The sequence below is a fragment of the Danio rerio genome, chromosome 16 (assembly GCF_049306965.1).
Source record: "Danio rerio strain Tuebingen ecotype United States chromosome 16, GRCz12tu, whole genome shotgun sequence".
NCBI lineage: Eukaryota > Metazoa > Chordata > Actinopteri > Cypriniformes > Danionidae > Danio > Danio rerio.
The window spans coordinates 33,132,546-33,149,264 of record NC_133191.1 but is presented as its reverse complement, the minus strand read 5'-3'; the positions used below and the strand labels follow the sequence as shown (position 1 = coordinate 33,149,264).

At 33.4% G+C, this 16,719-nt stretch overlaps 1 protein-coding gene across 3 annotated transcripts in view; it reads right to left on the bottom strand.

Annotated features, from left to right (window-relative positions):
* Positions 1–1,310: 1,310 nt before the first annotated feature.
* The window catches only part of lysmd1 (LysM, putative peptidoglycan-binding, domain containing 1), a 314,474-nt gene continuing 299,065 nt past the window's right edge, over positions 1,311–16,719 (bottom strand). Inside the window, exon 9 of one of the 3 annotated variants that reach the window (XR_012391565.1) lies at positions 1,311–1,426. The gene's annotated coding sequence lies outside the window, so the exon portion shown is untranslated. Of the gene's footprint in view, positions 1,427–3,622; positions 4,200–16,719 lie in introns of those variants that run through there. The other 2 variants (XR_012391564.1, XR_012391561.1) reach the window with 2 other exon arrangements.

Genomic DNA, 16,719 nt, shown 5'->3' with positions numbered 1-16,719 from the left:
TAACATATAAATTTGGGTGCAGTAATTTTTGGATTGTTATCATAAGTTATTTTGTTAGATTAACTCCATATTGGTCTAGTTATATAATTTATAGTTTTGCCAATTTAATATATACATTTTAAATGATAAAATATGCTTATTTTATTTAAAGATTTTTTTCAGTGTGGTTTATGTTAATTTCACATTTTTAAAATATCGCAATTTTCATGAGATAATTATACCATATCTTCAACATTTGTGGCAGTTTTGTCCTGTGTCCTAGTTAATTCTTCCGTCTCATATAAACATGTACAAGCAAACATTCAGCTGTGGTTTTGGTCACAGAGGTTTTCAGGACTAAAGTAGAGAGAAGATCAGCTTGGTTCAGTGGGCACTTTTACAGAGCTCAGCTCTCCCTTGACAGGAGATTTCCAACAGAGCTTAGCCATGGACCATAAAACCTGGGCGTTCTGCAGTGGTCAGATGCTGAAGTCCACGGCCATGTGATGTTATTGAACATAATGTTTTTTTTTCACCTCTATGTTATTTGCTTCTGTGTCATACATAAAACTCACAAGCAAAAAAGAATGCACATTCACTATGCAAGTGTCAAATTATAGCTTTAAAATGCATGTGTGCCATTGCTGATTCTCTTAAAAAACGTACAGTTCATAAACCAAATAAAAAGTGTTGAAGGTAGTAGAAATAAGTGTGAAAATAGAACTTCTTCAAGTTGTACCACAAACATTAATGACTCCCAACATGGCAGACTGTTTAAAAATGTTTAAGTGCAAACAGAGAAATTATCGTTGTGTTTTGCTTCATCATGTTTTTCATGGACTCTGTGGGTTTTGGTTGGTTTGGCGCATTTTCAGACAGTTTTATCTGTAATTTCCTTTGGCAGTTGGATGTTTGCTAAAAGCCCAGCAACTGTGGTGAGTGCTGTGGAAAAGAAAGAAATCCACATTCATTCAGTATGGATAAAGCTCTGTATATCCTCTGACTGCTCACTCTCCTGTAATAGATGTTGACAAAATCTTTAACATGTTTTCCGTTTCTCTTCCTCCTCGCCAGCTTGCGTGGTCAGAGATCTGTCAATGCAGGACTATTTTTATAAAGACTCCCTTTTAATTGCTTCTGTTTCTGTTGATCTCATGCCTGACTTTATCTGATTCAGAAAGTGTCACGAATCATCAAAACAAAAGCCCCTGAATACCAATTTTAGACCAAATCTGATTTGAATTTAGATTTGTGCCGTCTCACTGTCTGACTCAAAGACAATCTTTATGTTGTAATATTTGACCAGAAGAGATACAGAGATATACACTCACCGGCCACTTTATTAGGTACATCTGTCCAACTGCTCGGTAACGCAAATTTCTCATCAGCCAATCACATGGCAGCAACTCAATCCATTTAGGTATGTAGACATGGTCAAGATGATCTCCTGCAGATCAGACCGAGCATCAGAATGGGGAAGAAAGATAGTTTAAATGACTTTGAACTTGGCATGGTTGTTAATGCCAGACGGGCTGGTCTGAGTATTTCAGAAACTGCTGATCTACTGGAATTTTCAAGCACAACCATCTCCAGGGTTTACAGAAAATGGTTTAAAAAAGAGAATATTTCATGAGCGGCAGTTCTGTGGGCGCAAATGCCTTGATGCTAGAGGTCAGAGGAGAATGGCCAGACCGGTTCCAGCTGATAGAAAAGCAACAGTAACTCAAATAACCACTCGTTACAACTAGGGTGTGCAGAAGAGCATCTCTGAACTCACAATACGTCAAACCTTGAGGCAGATGGGCTACAGCAGCAGAAGACCACACCGGGTGCCACTCCTGTAAGCTATTAACAAGAAACTAAGGCTACAATTTGCACAGACTCACCAAACTTGGAAAATAGAGGATTGGAAAAACGTTGCCTGGTCTGATGAGTCTCGATTTCTGCTGCAACATTTAGATGGTAGGGTCTGAATTTGGCATCAACAACATGAAAGCATGGATCCATCCTGCCTTGTATCAGTGGTTCAGGCTGGTGATGTCATAGTGTGGGGATATTTTCTTGGCACACTGAGACCATTAGTACCAGTTGAGCATCATGTCAACACAACAGCCTACCTGAGTATTGATGCTGACTATAAAGTGGCCGGTAAGTGTAGATATATTGATTAAAAATAGATAGAGGTCTATTGATGAAGTCTTTATTAATACGTGTGTGGGTGTGCTTTTATATGAAAATATGTTTTTTTCATAGTAATGTGTTGTTTTTATGCTGTTTTGTTAACATGAACACAATTGAAGGCAAAAGTATTAGCCTTCCTGTAAAACTTTTTATTATTATTATTACTAAAAAATTTTTTGTTAAAATATTTTCCTGTTTAATGGATTACATGGAAGATTTTTTTTTTTCACATTTTTTACACATAATAGTTTAATTAAAAAAATATATTTAAATTAATATCATACATGTACAGTACATGCTATTTTACTAGTTACTGTAGTTTTCAAGATAATAAATTCAGCTTAAAATGCCATTTAAAGGCTACAGTAAACTACAATAAGTCAACTGTGGAAAATCAAAAGAAGAAACAAAGATTTCTTAAATACAGTTGAAGTCAGAACTATTAGCCCCCCTGAATTACTAGCCTCCTCTTTATTCCCCCCCAATTTCTATTTAAATGAGATTTTTTCAACACATTTCCAAACAGAATAGTTTTAATAACTTATTTCTAATAACGGATTTCTTTTATTTTAATAAAAGAAATCCTATAGATCTTTTTTAAAACACTTCTATACAGCTTAAAGTGACATTTAAATGCTAAACAAGGTCAATTAGGTTAACTAGACAAGTAAAGGTAATTAGGCAAGTTATTGTATAATGATGGTTTGTTCTGTTGACTATACCGAAAAAAATCTACCTTAAAGGGGCTAACAACATGATAACATTGAGCTTGAAATGTTTTTTCAAAATTAAAAAGTGCTTTTGTTCTAGCCGAAATCAAACAAATAAGACTTTCTCCAGAGGAAAAAATATTATCAGACATACTGTAAAAATTTCCTTGTTCTGTTAAACATCATTTGGAAAAAAGAAAGAAAAAAAAGCATTCAAAAGGGGGCTAATAATTCTGACTTCAACTGTATGCCAATATAATAATATTGACCTTACAATTACAGCCAAACTAAAAGACACAAGACTTTCTCCAGAAGAAAAAGTATTATGGAAATTACTTATGAAAATGTCCTTGCTCTCTTTTCACTTGGGAAATATCATTCATTCATTTTCCTTCGGCTTAGTCCCTTATTTATCAGGGGTTGCCACAGTGGAATGAACCACCAACTATTTTGGCATATGTTCTATTCAGCGGATTCCTTTCCAGCCACAACCCATTAGGAAACACCCAATTTAGTTCATCCAATTCACTAACACTGCATGTTTATGGACTGTGGGGAAAACCGGACCGCCCAGAGGAAACCTACGCGAACACCGGGAAAACATACAAACTCCAGAAAAATGCCAACTGGCTCAGCCGGAACTCGAACCAATGCCCTTCTTGCTGTGAGGTGACAGTGCTAACCGCTGAGTCACCATACCACTCTCACTTGGGAAATATTAGAAAAATAATAAACATTTCACAGTAGGGATTATAATTTTGCCTTCATATTTCATAGATTTGGATAGTTGTAATCACATACCCACACACACACACGCACGCATTTTTATATAGCATTTTTGGCACGTTTCAGTGCAAGTTAGACTTTTAAAGAGCTTCTTAATGATTCTTAATGATGAATTAGTAATAACATGGTAACATCAAAATATATCCATATTTCAAATGCATTATGAGTTATTCAGAACATTCATACAAATACTTCAATCATGAAGCAATGTAGTATATCTCTTCAAAACCCAACAAATTTCCATTCAAACCAACAGAACGTTTTATCAGTATGACAATCTCTCAATATAAATAAGAAATATCATCTCAAGCCATTAAAAGTCACTGAACCTTTGACATGTTAACATTCCTTCTAACATTCACTCTTCACTATCATTAACAGTGCGGACACAAACCTCAAAGTGCTATGCGGTCTATCATATGACCGACCAGCACTGTGTTTATTCTCAAGCACACAAACAGATGCAGACAAACTGGCTACACATCCTGCTTCTGTCATCATCGCTGTAGCAAATCATGCGGTTTGTGATCCAGAAGACTGTTCCTAGAAACAAACACAGCAACTGTTGAGAATATGAATATGTGCCTTGATCAGAACTTTAAAGTTAACTTTGAAGCATCCGTACACTCTAAACTGCACATTTAGCTGTAATGCTACTGGGTTTGTGAAATTTCCACATTAAAATTTGATCACAGTAGTGTTTTAAAAGGGGGTATGTCATACATTTTTTACTTTTTATTTTGTCTCTGAGGTCCGTTTATTACGCTAGTGAAGTCTTATGTTAGTAAAGCCAAAAAGGGTCTCTGAACATTTGGAATTTAATGGTCCTACTGCTGCTGCTTCATTAAAAATATTCATTTTATTTTTTTTTATCTTAATTTTGTATAATCATTTTATTAAACAATATTTTGAAGTAACATTTATTAATAATTTGAATGAACATTTACTTTCTGTATCTCTTAGGTTTTTTGTTGTTGTTTTCATTTGATCGTCATTAGTATGTAATCATTAATTGTTATTAATTTTCTGTGCATTTTTGTCATTCTTTTAGCCTTAATTTATATATTTCTAAGTTTAGTAATTGTAGTACTGCAATTTAAACTTGAGTATTATATTATTATTATGTTTATTATTATTATTATTGTTGTTTTTGTTGTTGTTTGTTTCTCATACAATATTTGTATTTTTATTTATTATTTACTTTATTTTAATGCAAATTAAGCCTTAATTTATATTTTATTTTAGTTTTAGTAAAACTAATACTGCAACTTAAACTTTATTATTATTATTATGTTTAATATTACAATTATTATTGTTGTTGTTTCTCATATAATTTTATTTGTATTTTCATTTATTTATTATTTATATAATTAAAATGTCATTTAACCCATTTTATTTTATTTTAGCTAAAGTAATTGTAATACTGCAACTTAAACTTGAGTAATATTATTATTAATATTTATTTTTAATGATATTTTCTCATATACTATTTATATGTTTTGTATATTTTTATTAAAATATATTATTTATTTTATTTTAATTCAAATAAATACATTTATTAATTAATAATTATTCACTTTATTTTAATTTAGGTTAAACAAAAATATGCATTAAAATGCATTCAATTTATTAATTACTGTTTTTTTTAATATATTTTAATTTAAGTTGGTAAATTTTTCGTATGTAATCATATTTTCATATTTGAAATGTTAGATTTTTTTTCATCTAATATTTACATTTTTATAAAAATTTTATTTAATTTTTTCAAGCAAGAACACCAGAAGGGATGTTCAACTCCTAATGAAAATCTCACCACTCAAACACCCTCAGGTTATCCCAAACCACTACATCCTTTTGTCTTTCTTAAAACACAAAAGAAGATATTTTGATTAATGTCCAAACTGTGTTTGTTCAATAAAATGCAAAGCCAATGGGTCTAAAACAAGAGACTGTCATTGCATGTGGTATACAGTATATCAATAAAACAATAAGACATTTTCAATATATTGTGTTCAGCAGATCAAAGAAAACCATTCAGCTCTGAAACAACATGAGGCAGAATATATATTAACTTCTGGATGTGCTGCTCCCTTATAGTATGCTGTACCATATGTAGCTATGTTCATAGTACAACAAATAAACTGAAAAAGGCATTTTTTTAATGCTTGTGCACAGAAATTACTGCTGTTAAAACAATTCCCGTAGACAAGCAGATGACACATGGTTTCACAAAATCACATTTTTGTGGATTACATTGAAATGATAATGGTATCAATTTAAAACTCTTTCTTTTAAAATAGCACTGTTGTGTAAATGAATGACCATGGAAAATGCTTTTGTGTAAATGCCCTAAAGCCCATTTTAAATACCTTCTCCATAAACCACAACATTTTCCTTAAAAATGATACTCAAACTGCTAAAATAAGACTGTAATGATCAGGAAAATGCTTTTTGTCAGCCAGCCTTTCCTAAAGCAGGAATTCCCGAGAAACATATGCAGAGTGGCAGGTGTCGCAGTCAGGAAAAACACAAGGTTTGACAGACTTTCCCACATTAAACTTTTATAAGAATAACTGGTATTGGAATAACAGTTTCTATTTTACTTTCTCCTGCTTCCTTATTCAGACCGGACAGGCAGCATTTATAAAAACTAAGGTATTGCTGGCATGTATGTGGGTGGCTGTGTTGAAATGAATTTGCATGTGTTTGACATCAAAACGTTGTGAAAAAAACTAAACGAGACTTTTTTTTTATCAGCTTTCAATAAATCATTTACTGTATTTCACTAGCAAGGAAGTTTTGCGTTCTGTAACTCTGCGTGTTTTCAAAGTGAACGCTTTCATCTCAAAAGATCAAGCAAGATGTGATTCCTCATGATAGAAGAATTTTCAATAACAAGACACCTGAAGTACATCCCAACGATGAGAAAAATGTTGAAGGAATCCACAAACGACATTAGTAACCGACACATCTTAATCTCCACCAGCTAGACATCTTACTATCATATCAACTTCAACACATTTGTCTCAGTGCAGTTTACTCTCTAAATTCTAATCCCTCTTCAATCCCACTTAATTCCTTGCTCCATTTAGCAGATGAGGACATTTAAAGCTATTTTACAGAAAACGTTGATCAGTATCAGTTAATGCAGTTCAGAACAGTCACATATTTTTTATGTGGTGCTTTATTGCTGTCAGCCCATTAGGGTTTAACCCCTTAGTGACCTGAGGGAAAGTGCAACGCTTGGTATGGTCACCACAGCAAAGAAAATCCAGTAAAAACTGCCAATCTTTAGTTTTTATACCGTTAAACATGGTTATTTATTTGTCGTATGGGTATGGGCATATATAAAACAGGTATAGGGTATATATGAATCCATCAACGATATGGATTTGCTCGATCATTAAGACAAACTCTGCTATTTGGTGCCTACTGCCTGCCGGCATTGATTTAGACATACAGTACTCAAAAAATATTTTTTCTGCTTGCTCAAATTCATTCTTCATTCATTAATTCATTTATTTTCCTTCGACTTAGTCCTTTAGGGTTCGCCACAGCGTAATGAACCACCAACTATTCCATCATATACACTCAAAAAAAGATTTTTTCTGCTTGTTCAAACTGTTTATTTAAAATGAGCTGAAGCAACACAATTCTTGTGATTTTTTTGGGACAACTTAACTGTTTTATGTCAATTTAATTGTTTAAAATCAACCTAAAATCGATTTGTGTTGGTACAACATGAAGAAATTGTGTGGAACCCAACATTTTTTTACAGAGAATGTTTTATGCAGGGGATACGCTTCCAGCTACAACCCAATACTGGAAAACCTTTTTCAAATTACTTACTTAATGAGATTTTTTGGAACAACTTAATATATATATATATATATATATTTTTTGTTTAATCCACTTAATTGTTAATAGTTAACTTGATCGAATTGGGTTGGGACAAGATGAATGAATTGTGTAAAACCTTGCATTTTTGTACAGTGCTGGAGAAATGACATCCCATCACATATTGTGTTGTTCCAGCATCCTCCTCTGGTTTTTGATTAGAGCTTCACTTCTATTCTTTTAGTGTTTGTAACCCTCATCCTCTGGTTACCATGGAAACAGCCATAAAGGAGATTGGTGTTGTGACATCTTTGCACATGCGCAGTAGCTGGAGCAAACTGAAAATAACGTTTTAAATGGAATTAGTGTTTATAGGCAATAACAATAATGCATCTTCAGATTGTGCTGATGACATACAGTACGAGTTTAGCGAGCAGTTTCTGAGATTCCCCTATTCGATCATAAAAGAATTTAGTCTTGGATGAACTGCCCAGAGGCACTGCAAATATGGCCACAGGGTGAACGGAATTTCCTTGAAAGGGACTTTGGTTGGATATGAACCTTTTTAGTATTCCTCAATCTATTATTTAAAAGAATTACAACAAGAATAAAATATTGAAGAAAGTTTGTTTTGTAATTAGTTTTTTTTTTTCTGTAACAAATGTTTATAGGGTCTTCAGTGAGCAAGGAATGTGAAAGTGTAGGTAACCCAGGTTTATTCTGATTACGTACCCCCTATATACATTTCTGGAGAGAGCAAAATACATCCCAGTAGCTAAGATTTTTTTTTTTTGCAGTTTTTGCTTTCATGAATCCGCCAGAGGCTGTGTACGCTTTTCAGTTCTCAAATTTTTCTGGCAAGTGTCATTCGCACCCTCTGTTCTCACGTAAATCCACCAAAGGCCGCTGTCGACTGACTAACTTACTTACTGAATGACTAACCGACCCCCCCCAGCTTATCCCTTAACCCAACCAATAAAACCAAGTGTTATAAAAAACACAGACTGACCCATACACCCTCTTTTCTAAACTGTACCGCAGTGTTTTCAAAAGCAATTCAGAAAAAGAAAAGCCCTCAGGGCAGCCTGATTTTTACCACATTTTCTGATTTTACCACATTCTCACACTGTTATTTTGTTAGTTTGTTTAATTTTTGGCTTTTGTTTTTGTCTTACCTGCTTACTGGAATCGTTCTTTATCAGACTCAAACCTCATTGTCACAGTCAACTCCACTCTGCATCACAAGTATGTACATGTCAAGCTACCGGGCAAACTGATAACCATACAGTATGTTACCATATGTCCATATGGTTGTAAGCGGTCAGCTGATAAGCGAGAAGAGGAATGGCATCATACAGCCCTGTATCGTTCGTTTTAAAGACAAAATGCAGCCATACGTTCTTCTAGCTACATAATTCGCAATCTCCAGTAATGTATTTAGGGCTAATGTTGCATTTTTTAAATTTTTATTTTATTGTACAATAGTAATTAAAACACTCTCTAAACTTCATAAGTGCAAATTAACTGTATTCATCAAGATGAAATTTACATAAAACAATGTGATATTTCGTTAATAATAATTGTCAATCTATCTAAAGCTTTCAGCATCTAAATTTTTGTATTTAGCAAAACAAGTTTCCACCAACCAATATTTATTTTAAAGATGATGGAAAGTATAATGATCCATTCTGATGTAAGTTCTAAAACAGCAAAAAAATAAAATAAAAATAATAATAATAATAATAATAATAATAAATAAATAAATAAATAAATTGTTTGGAAATTGTTAATAATTAATCACTAAAAAAAATCAAAACGTAAGCTATTGAATTCAGATTTATTTATTGAATTTAAGTCTGATTGGCTGTTAAATCAGAGTGCGAAAACAAAACTGAAGTGACGAAACTAAGCAAACAACTCAAGTAAAGATAGAACACTTAAAAGCCAGTTGTCACTTTATCGCATTTCTTAAATATTTGCCAACAATATGTATTATCAGATTATCAGACATATTTGCATGAGCGAAGCCCTTTGTGGTGATTGACAAAATACTTTGAAAATGGTATGTAAACACTGCTTTGTTCAGGTTTCGTTTTGTGAAACGACAATAGAGACTGCTAGTCGTTTTTCATCACCAATAGTTCTTTGACGTCAGCTTGGTGTGTCTCAGGCTTAAGAAATCATATGACTGAAAGAAACAAAGCTAAGATATCTGTGATTAAACAATAGGTGATAACATGAGCAGTCTAAGAGTAACAGTCAAATAAAACCCATACAAGAACAAGTTTAAAGTTTAAAAATGCATGTACAATGAACAAAGTAGACACAACATGAAATATTCAATAGTCTGTGATCTCTTGTGCATGTCTTGTGGCCTCAAGGGAGAAAAGACACTCAAGGGCAGCTGAGACAAGAGAATTTCGCACATCGAGTTAAGAAAACTTTTCAGTACTGTAAAACATGGGTCTTCTATTTTGCATCATGTTCTGTTTCAGTGACATTCAGACTGACCTGGCAGATGGTTGGTTCATCAGTACGAGTTTTGCTGTGTTGCAATAATTATGGATGTTTTATTTTAGCTTACAGTATATTACAAATGTATGTTGGTGAAATACAGCACATTCTGTAAGAACAGTGTAATTGCAAGGCAGCTTGTCTGACCTTGACTGTCCTTTTAATGCTAGAATTTTTATTAAGCAGTATATCATAAATTCTCCAAGGTCAAAAAATTTAACATTACCTGCGGTTCGTTGGTTCAGCTCTAATCAAATTCAATCAAATCCAATCCAATCAAATCAAAAAGTGCTGACATGAGCGTTCATCCCTGCTGGAATACTTCTAGAAATTTCTAATAAATATGTCCTTGATTTTTTACCTCAAATGGGTTCAAGTAAAACTCAGGCAATTGTTCACTTTAAGTTCATTTTCTACTAACATACTAACATTACTGTACAAAATGCTCCCCCGTTTAACCCCCCCCTCCCCATTTCTGTTTAAAGGAGAACAGATTTTTTTTAACAGATTTCTAAACATAATAATTTTAATAACTCATTTATAACAACTGATTTATTTCCTATTTGCCATGATGACAGTCCATAATATTTGACTATGTACTATATCTATTGACTCTAGATATTTTTCAAGACAGCTCTAAACAGCTTAAAGTGGCGTTTAAAGGGTTAACTAGGTTAATTAGTTTAACTAGGCAGGTTAGGGTAATTAGACAAGTTATTGTATAACAATGGTTTGTTCTGTAGACTAAAAATATAGGGGCTAATAATTTTTACCTAAAATGGTTTTTAAAAAATTAAAAACTGCTTTTATTTTAGCCTAAATACGTTCTCCAGAAAGAAACAAATATTAGACATACTGTGAAAATTCCCTTGCTCTGTTAAACATAATTTGGGAATTATTTAAAAAAAGAAAAAAAATCAAAGGGGGGCTAATAATTCTGACTTTAACTGTATAAACATTCCCCAAATAGCAACTGTGAAAATAATGCATTGGTGAATGGCAGCTTATTTATTATTAATGCTTGTAATTAATAATAAATGAAATGACTTGTAATGATTTTTCTAACATTTAAAAAAAGTTGACTGGAATTAATTTGACTGCAAAACACTATTTGGATCTTTCTACTTCAAAAGGTCATGTTTAATTCAATATGTTATTTGCCTTTTTTTGTTTAATTGTGTGGGTAATTACTAAGCAATAAGAAAATGGGAAATTCTGAAAGATCTTTAGTGCAGTGTAAGCCAGAAATATACGATTTTGACAGATAAGGGTAAGGTTATTTTAGGACTAGGGTTATTAGATTAATATATTGGTTGATTATTAATTTAATTAAAAGTTGGTATACTTTTTCAGTTTAAATACGGCCATATTCAGATAAAATAAGTGTAATAGGTTAAAAACAAGTCTTTACCAGTGATGTGTTGTGGCTGGAAGGGCATCCGCTGCGTAAAACATATGCTGGATAAGTTGGCAGTTTATTCCGCTGTGGCGACTCCAGATTAATTAAGAGACTAAGCCGAAAAAAAATTAATGAATGAATAAAAAAAGTCTATAGGACATTCTACCAGAAACTTATATTTTCGCTTAAACCTTTCAACTTGTCATCCTCAAAAAAAATCCTCCTCTATCAAATATCAATAGCCTTAAAGGCATATAGCATGCATTTTATGTTAAATTTAATGCAAATGTAACAGGACTGACAGAAAGTTGGGGACAATTGTAAAATAGTTTTTATTTACAGAATATATTAATATTTTCATGTTTTTAATAATTGATGTAAATGATACTGTATATAAACTTTGCTATATATGAAGAATCTTTTTCTGAATAAATATGTTAATGTTTAGTATTTAAAAAAAACTATTAAAGTTGTAGGTTCAATTGGGCTGAGGACAAGGATAATGAAAAGGTTTGTAAATTTGTAAAATGTTTAACAAAAATAAATAAATAAATAAATAAATAAATCTGAGAACCGAATGAATGACATATTTCTTTACAGAACAACTCACAGAAATCAACCATCAGTTCATTTTAGAAATTTTTGGGATGAAATACTTTTTATTCACTGTATTTATGTTTTTATTTCCGGTACCGATAATGTACGTTTCTCGTAATGTCTCTTTTTTTCTAAAACTAAATAAAAAAAATTAATAAAACTACTTAAGATTACAGCAAGCAAGCATAATATATGCTTTTAACTTAATGTTTTAATGGCTAATTATTAGTACAAATGGAAATTACAATGTACTTGAATAATAAATGTCATGATTTATTCACCCTTACATCAATCCCAACGCTAGAAATTTCCTCTACTTTGGAACACAAATGAAAAAAGTAATTTCAATGAGTCAGTTCACCTAATCCATCCACCCTTCAATGCTTCATAATATAGATAATGATATATAAATATATACAAAACATACAGTAGTCAACATTTAAAGTGAATCAAAACCTTCATCAAACCTTTCATCAAACTTGTCCTAAAGCTATTCAACAACACCCATACTTGTCCTAGGATAATAAAATTTTTTTTTTTTTTTGATTCACTTCAAATGTTGACTACTGTAGATAATATAGATTAGAGCAGTATAATCCAAGTCTGAAAAGATATGATTGCTTTATATGATGAACATACTTAATTTAAGCTTTTATTCACGTAAACAATGAACAATAAACATAAGCTAAAGCTCATTTCAGCATGAACTGATTCACTGCCTGATAAAACTTGTCGTTGATCTCAGTTGTTAGAGCTACAAATAATAACTTAACTTCTAGTTGATCATTTAGAAGTGACAGAAGGTAGATTTTTCCAATAAATCATCTGTTGAACTGCATCCCAGTCATCACAAATACTACAGAAGACCTATTGGAACTCACATGGACCCAAGATTCTCACAAAAAATCAGTCAAGTTTGGTGAATGAAAAATCATGGTTTGGGGTTACATTCAGTATGGGCGTGTGCGAGAGATTTGCAGAGTGGATGGCAACATCAACAGCCTGAGATATCAACACATTTGTGCTGTGAATTACATTACAAACCACAGGAAAGGGGCAAATTCTTCAGCAGGATAGCGCTCCTTCTCATACTTCCTGCTACACATTAAAGTTCCTGAAAGCAAAGAAGGTCAAGGTGCTCCAGGATTGGCCAGCCCAGTAACCAGAAATGAACATTATTGAGCATGTCTGGAGTAAGATGAAAGAGGCATGAATCCAAAGAATCTTGATGAGCTCTGGGAGTCCTGCAAGAGCACTTCCTTTGCCATTCCAGATGATTTTTTTAATAAGTTATTTGAGTCATTGCAGAGATGTATGGATGCAGTCCTCCAAGCTCATGGGAGTCATACACAATATTATTTTTTTTTTCCAATGCACCATGACTTCATATTCTGTACTGTGCAAGTGTACAGAAGTGACAAGACTTTTGTCTAAGCAAAGTCAGACCTTATTGTCCTATTTAAATCATTAAAAATCAAGGCATGATCAGATTTTATTTTGGTAAAATAAAAGAAATCTAAGACATTTGCCTTTCATATAAGCCATTTCTGATACCAAACGATCAACTAGAAGACTTATTATTTGTTGTTCTTAAAACTTAGATAGGTGACAAGATTTTTGTCAGGTAGTTTAGTTTCATTTAGTTTAGTTTTCAGTTACTTTAAATTAACATATTTAATGTCCTACAAGTAAAGATAAATGCACATGTACAACCACAGAAGTATTAAATACTGTCGTGACTTCAACATAAAATTATTCAGTCTTGTTTAGCAGAATAAATCTGGAATTACCAATAGGTTTGAGAGCTAAAACTGTTCTAAATTTGTAAAACATGTCCTTGTTTAGTATCGAAAGCTCTAAGAGCATCAGTGAAGAGCAACGGCATAGTATGAAGTTGTCAATCATCCAATGGGGCGCAACTGGCTCTGTGCCATCTGCAAGTCAAATCTGCTCCCATACTGTTACTTCCAACCCCTTCACAATTCATAAAACATCAATTCTGCAGCCAGCCCCACGTGAAAAACGACTCTCCTAGGAACTAAAACTTGCAAAGATGTGCCTTTTAAACAATGTTTAACAAATGATTGTCGAACATTGCAGTTGTTCGCCAAATAGCTATCATGTTTTAAACAATAATCCAACGATTTTAGTCCAAGTTCTTTCTGATGCACAAGAAATAAAAATTCTTGATTCTGGAACTGGCTAAAACCGATTGTAAACATATCAACAAGTTTGTTTTGTCACCTTCAGCTCTCCGTTAAGATGTATGGGATTAAATTACGTGCTCTGCAAATGTATTGCTTTCGCATCTTGCCAGGCCTATAGCTGAAGAAAATGAGTTGACCCCGGAGAACAGTTTGGTGGACCAAATCTAAATTCCCCTCATCTCTCAATGTCAAAATTAAATTTCATCCACTATGAGCTCCTCAAAGCCGATCGTCTTCATCTGACTAAGCAGCATTGGCATGTTCCTGCAATGATTTGTTATGCGAATGCAGTTTACGGTAACATGGACGTTGTTTGTTTCTTGGAAGAACCACACATTATTGTCTAGTTTAAGTGAGTTAAAACAATTATGGTAATTTGAATCCATGCATCAATTGCTCCCTCTTTCTCTTCCTCTCTCTGACAGGACTGGGGAACTTTGGGGCACATAAATGATAATAAAGGAGAATTTTTTGGAAGACAGAAGGGCAGAAAGGGTCAGTGCATATCTGCTTCTGGGTCTCTGAGCCGTCTGGGTTTTTCTTTCTTTCTTTTTTTTCTTTTTTGTGGTCTGCCTTCCTCTGACATTAGTGGCCCAATTCCTGGGCTGTGATGTACTTTCTAGGCCAATTTAAGGACTCCAGAATTATGCTCTCATTTCTCTAATAGAATTGGGAAAAAAATACAGTATAGTGATGCTTTCAAACCAAAAAGTCGTAGATAGTCCTACTTCAAATCACAATTTCTGTTTCATACCAGATGTTTCAAAGTCTCTGAAATCTAAATAATTAGTGTATTTATTTATTTATTTATTTATTTATTTTGCTGTTGTTGTCAGTAGTAGGATCATTAAAAAATAAATAAATAAATAAAAGTAAAAAAGAAATGTGTTTGTGCTGTGTGTTTCACAGGAAATGAAGCTGGCTCATAAGACATAAGACGGATAGTTCACCCAAAAATTTACTCATTATTTATTCACCAAGTGATAACGGTCACACTTTACAATAAGGTTCATTAGTTAATGTTAATTAATGCATTTACTAACATGAACAAACAATGAACAATGCATTTACTACTGTATTTGTTCATGTTAGTTAACGTTAGTTAATGAAAATACAGTAGTTCATTGTTAGTTCATGTTAACTCATGGTGCATTAACTAATGTTAACAAGCATGGACTTGGTTATTAATAAAGCATTAGTAAATGTTCAATTATGATTAACAAATGCTGTACATGTGTTGTTCATGATTAGTTCATGTTAGTAAATGCATTAACTTATGAACCTTATTGTAAAGTGTTACCGTGATAACTAACTTTTATGAGTTTTCTTTTTCAATTTAACATGAAAAAATTTGTTTTAAAGAAAGTGGAAAAACTTGTGACCATTGACTTGTCTAGTATGGAAAAGTAAATATGGGTTTCAATTTTTACAGGCTTCCAACTTTTGTCCAAATTTTTTTTTCTCCTTTTGCGTTTAACAGAAGAAATAAACTCATAAAGATTTGAAAAAACTGAAGCATGAGAATTTTCATAACTGGGTAAACTGTCCGTTAATTACTCCCAAGGCCATTTATGTCTAAGTTGATATTTAGCAGGACATACACACATACACTACGTACAATTTAGCTCACCCAATTCGTGTATTTGGAATTGTGGGGGGAATCCATGCGAACACTGGGAGAACATGCAAACTCCACACAGAAATGCCAACTTACCCAGCCGGGGCTCAAACCAGTGACCTTCTTGCTGTGAGCTGACAGGTTTATCTCTATCTATCCCTATTACTAGTTTTTGAACAGCGTTTGGACGTTTGTTATTTCTCAAGTGAACGAATAAAAAAAATGGCATACATATATTAGGGTAATGGGCAAAGCAAGGGCGCAGTAGGTAGTGCTGTCACCTCACAGCAAGAAGGTCGCTGGTTCGAGCCTAGGCTCAGTTGGTGTTTCTGTGTGGAGTTTGCATGTTCTCCCTGCTTTCGCGTCGGTTTCCCTTTGGTGCTCCGGTTTCCCCCACAGTCCAAAGACAAGTGGTACTGGTGAATTGGGTAGGCTAAATTGTCCGTAGTATATGAGTGTGTGTGTGTGTGTGTGTGTGTGTGTGTGTGTGTGCGTGTGCGTGCGTGTGTGCGTGTGTGAGTGTGTGAATGTGTGAATGTGTGTGTGGATGTTTCCCAGAGATGGGTTGCAGCTGGAAGGGCATCCGCTGCATAAAAACTTGCTGGATAAGTTGGCGGTTCAATCCGCTGTGGCGGCCCCGGATTAATAAAGGGACTAAGCCGACAAGAAAATGAATTAATGAATGGATGAATGAATGAAGGAATGAATATTAGGGTAATTAATCAAATTCAATCCTATGTAGTGTATTTCACGTGTGTACAAATACCTGGCTGCAGTTCACTTAATGGCCACTGGTGTCCTTATTAACAATGGTTTCTGAATTCCATGTATACAGCTCCTTTAATGTAACAAAATAAACATACATAAAGGAGCTCTAATTTTGTATTTTAA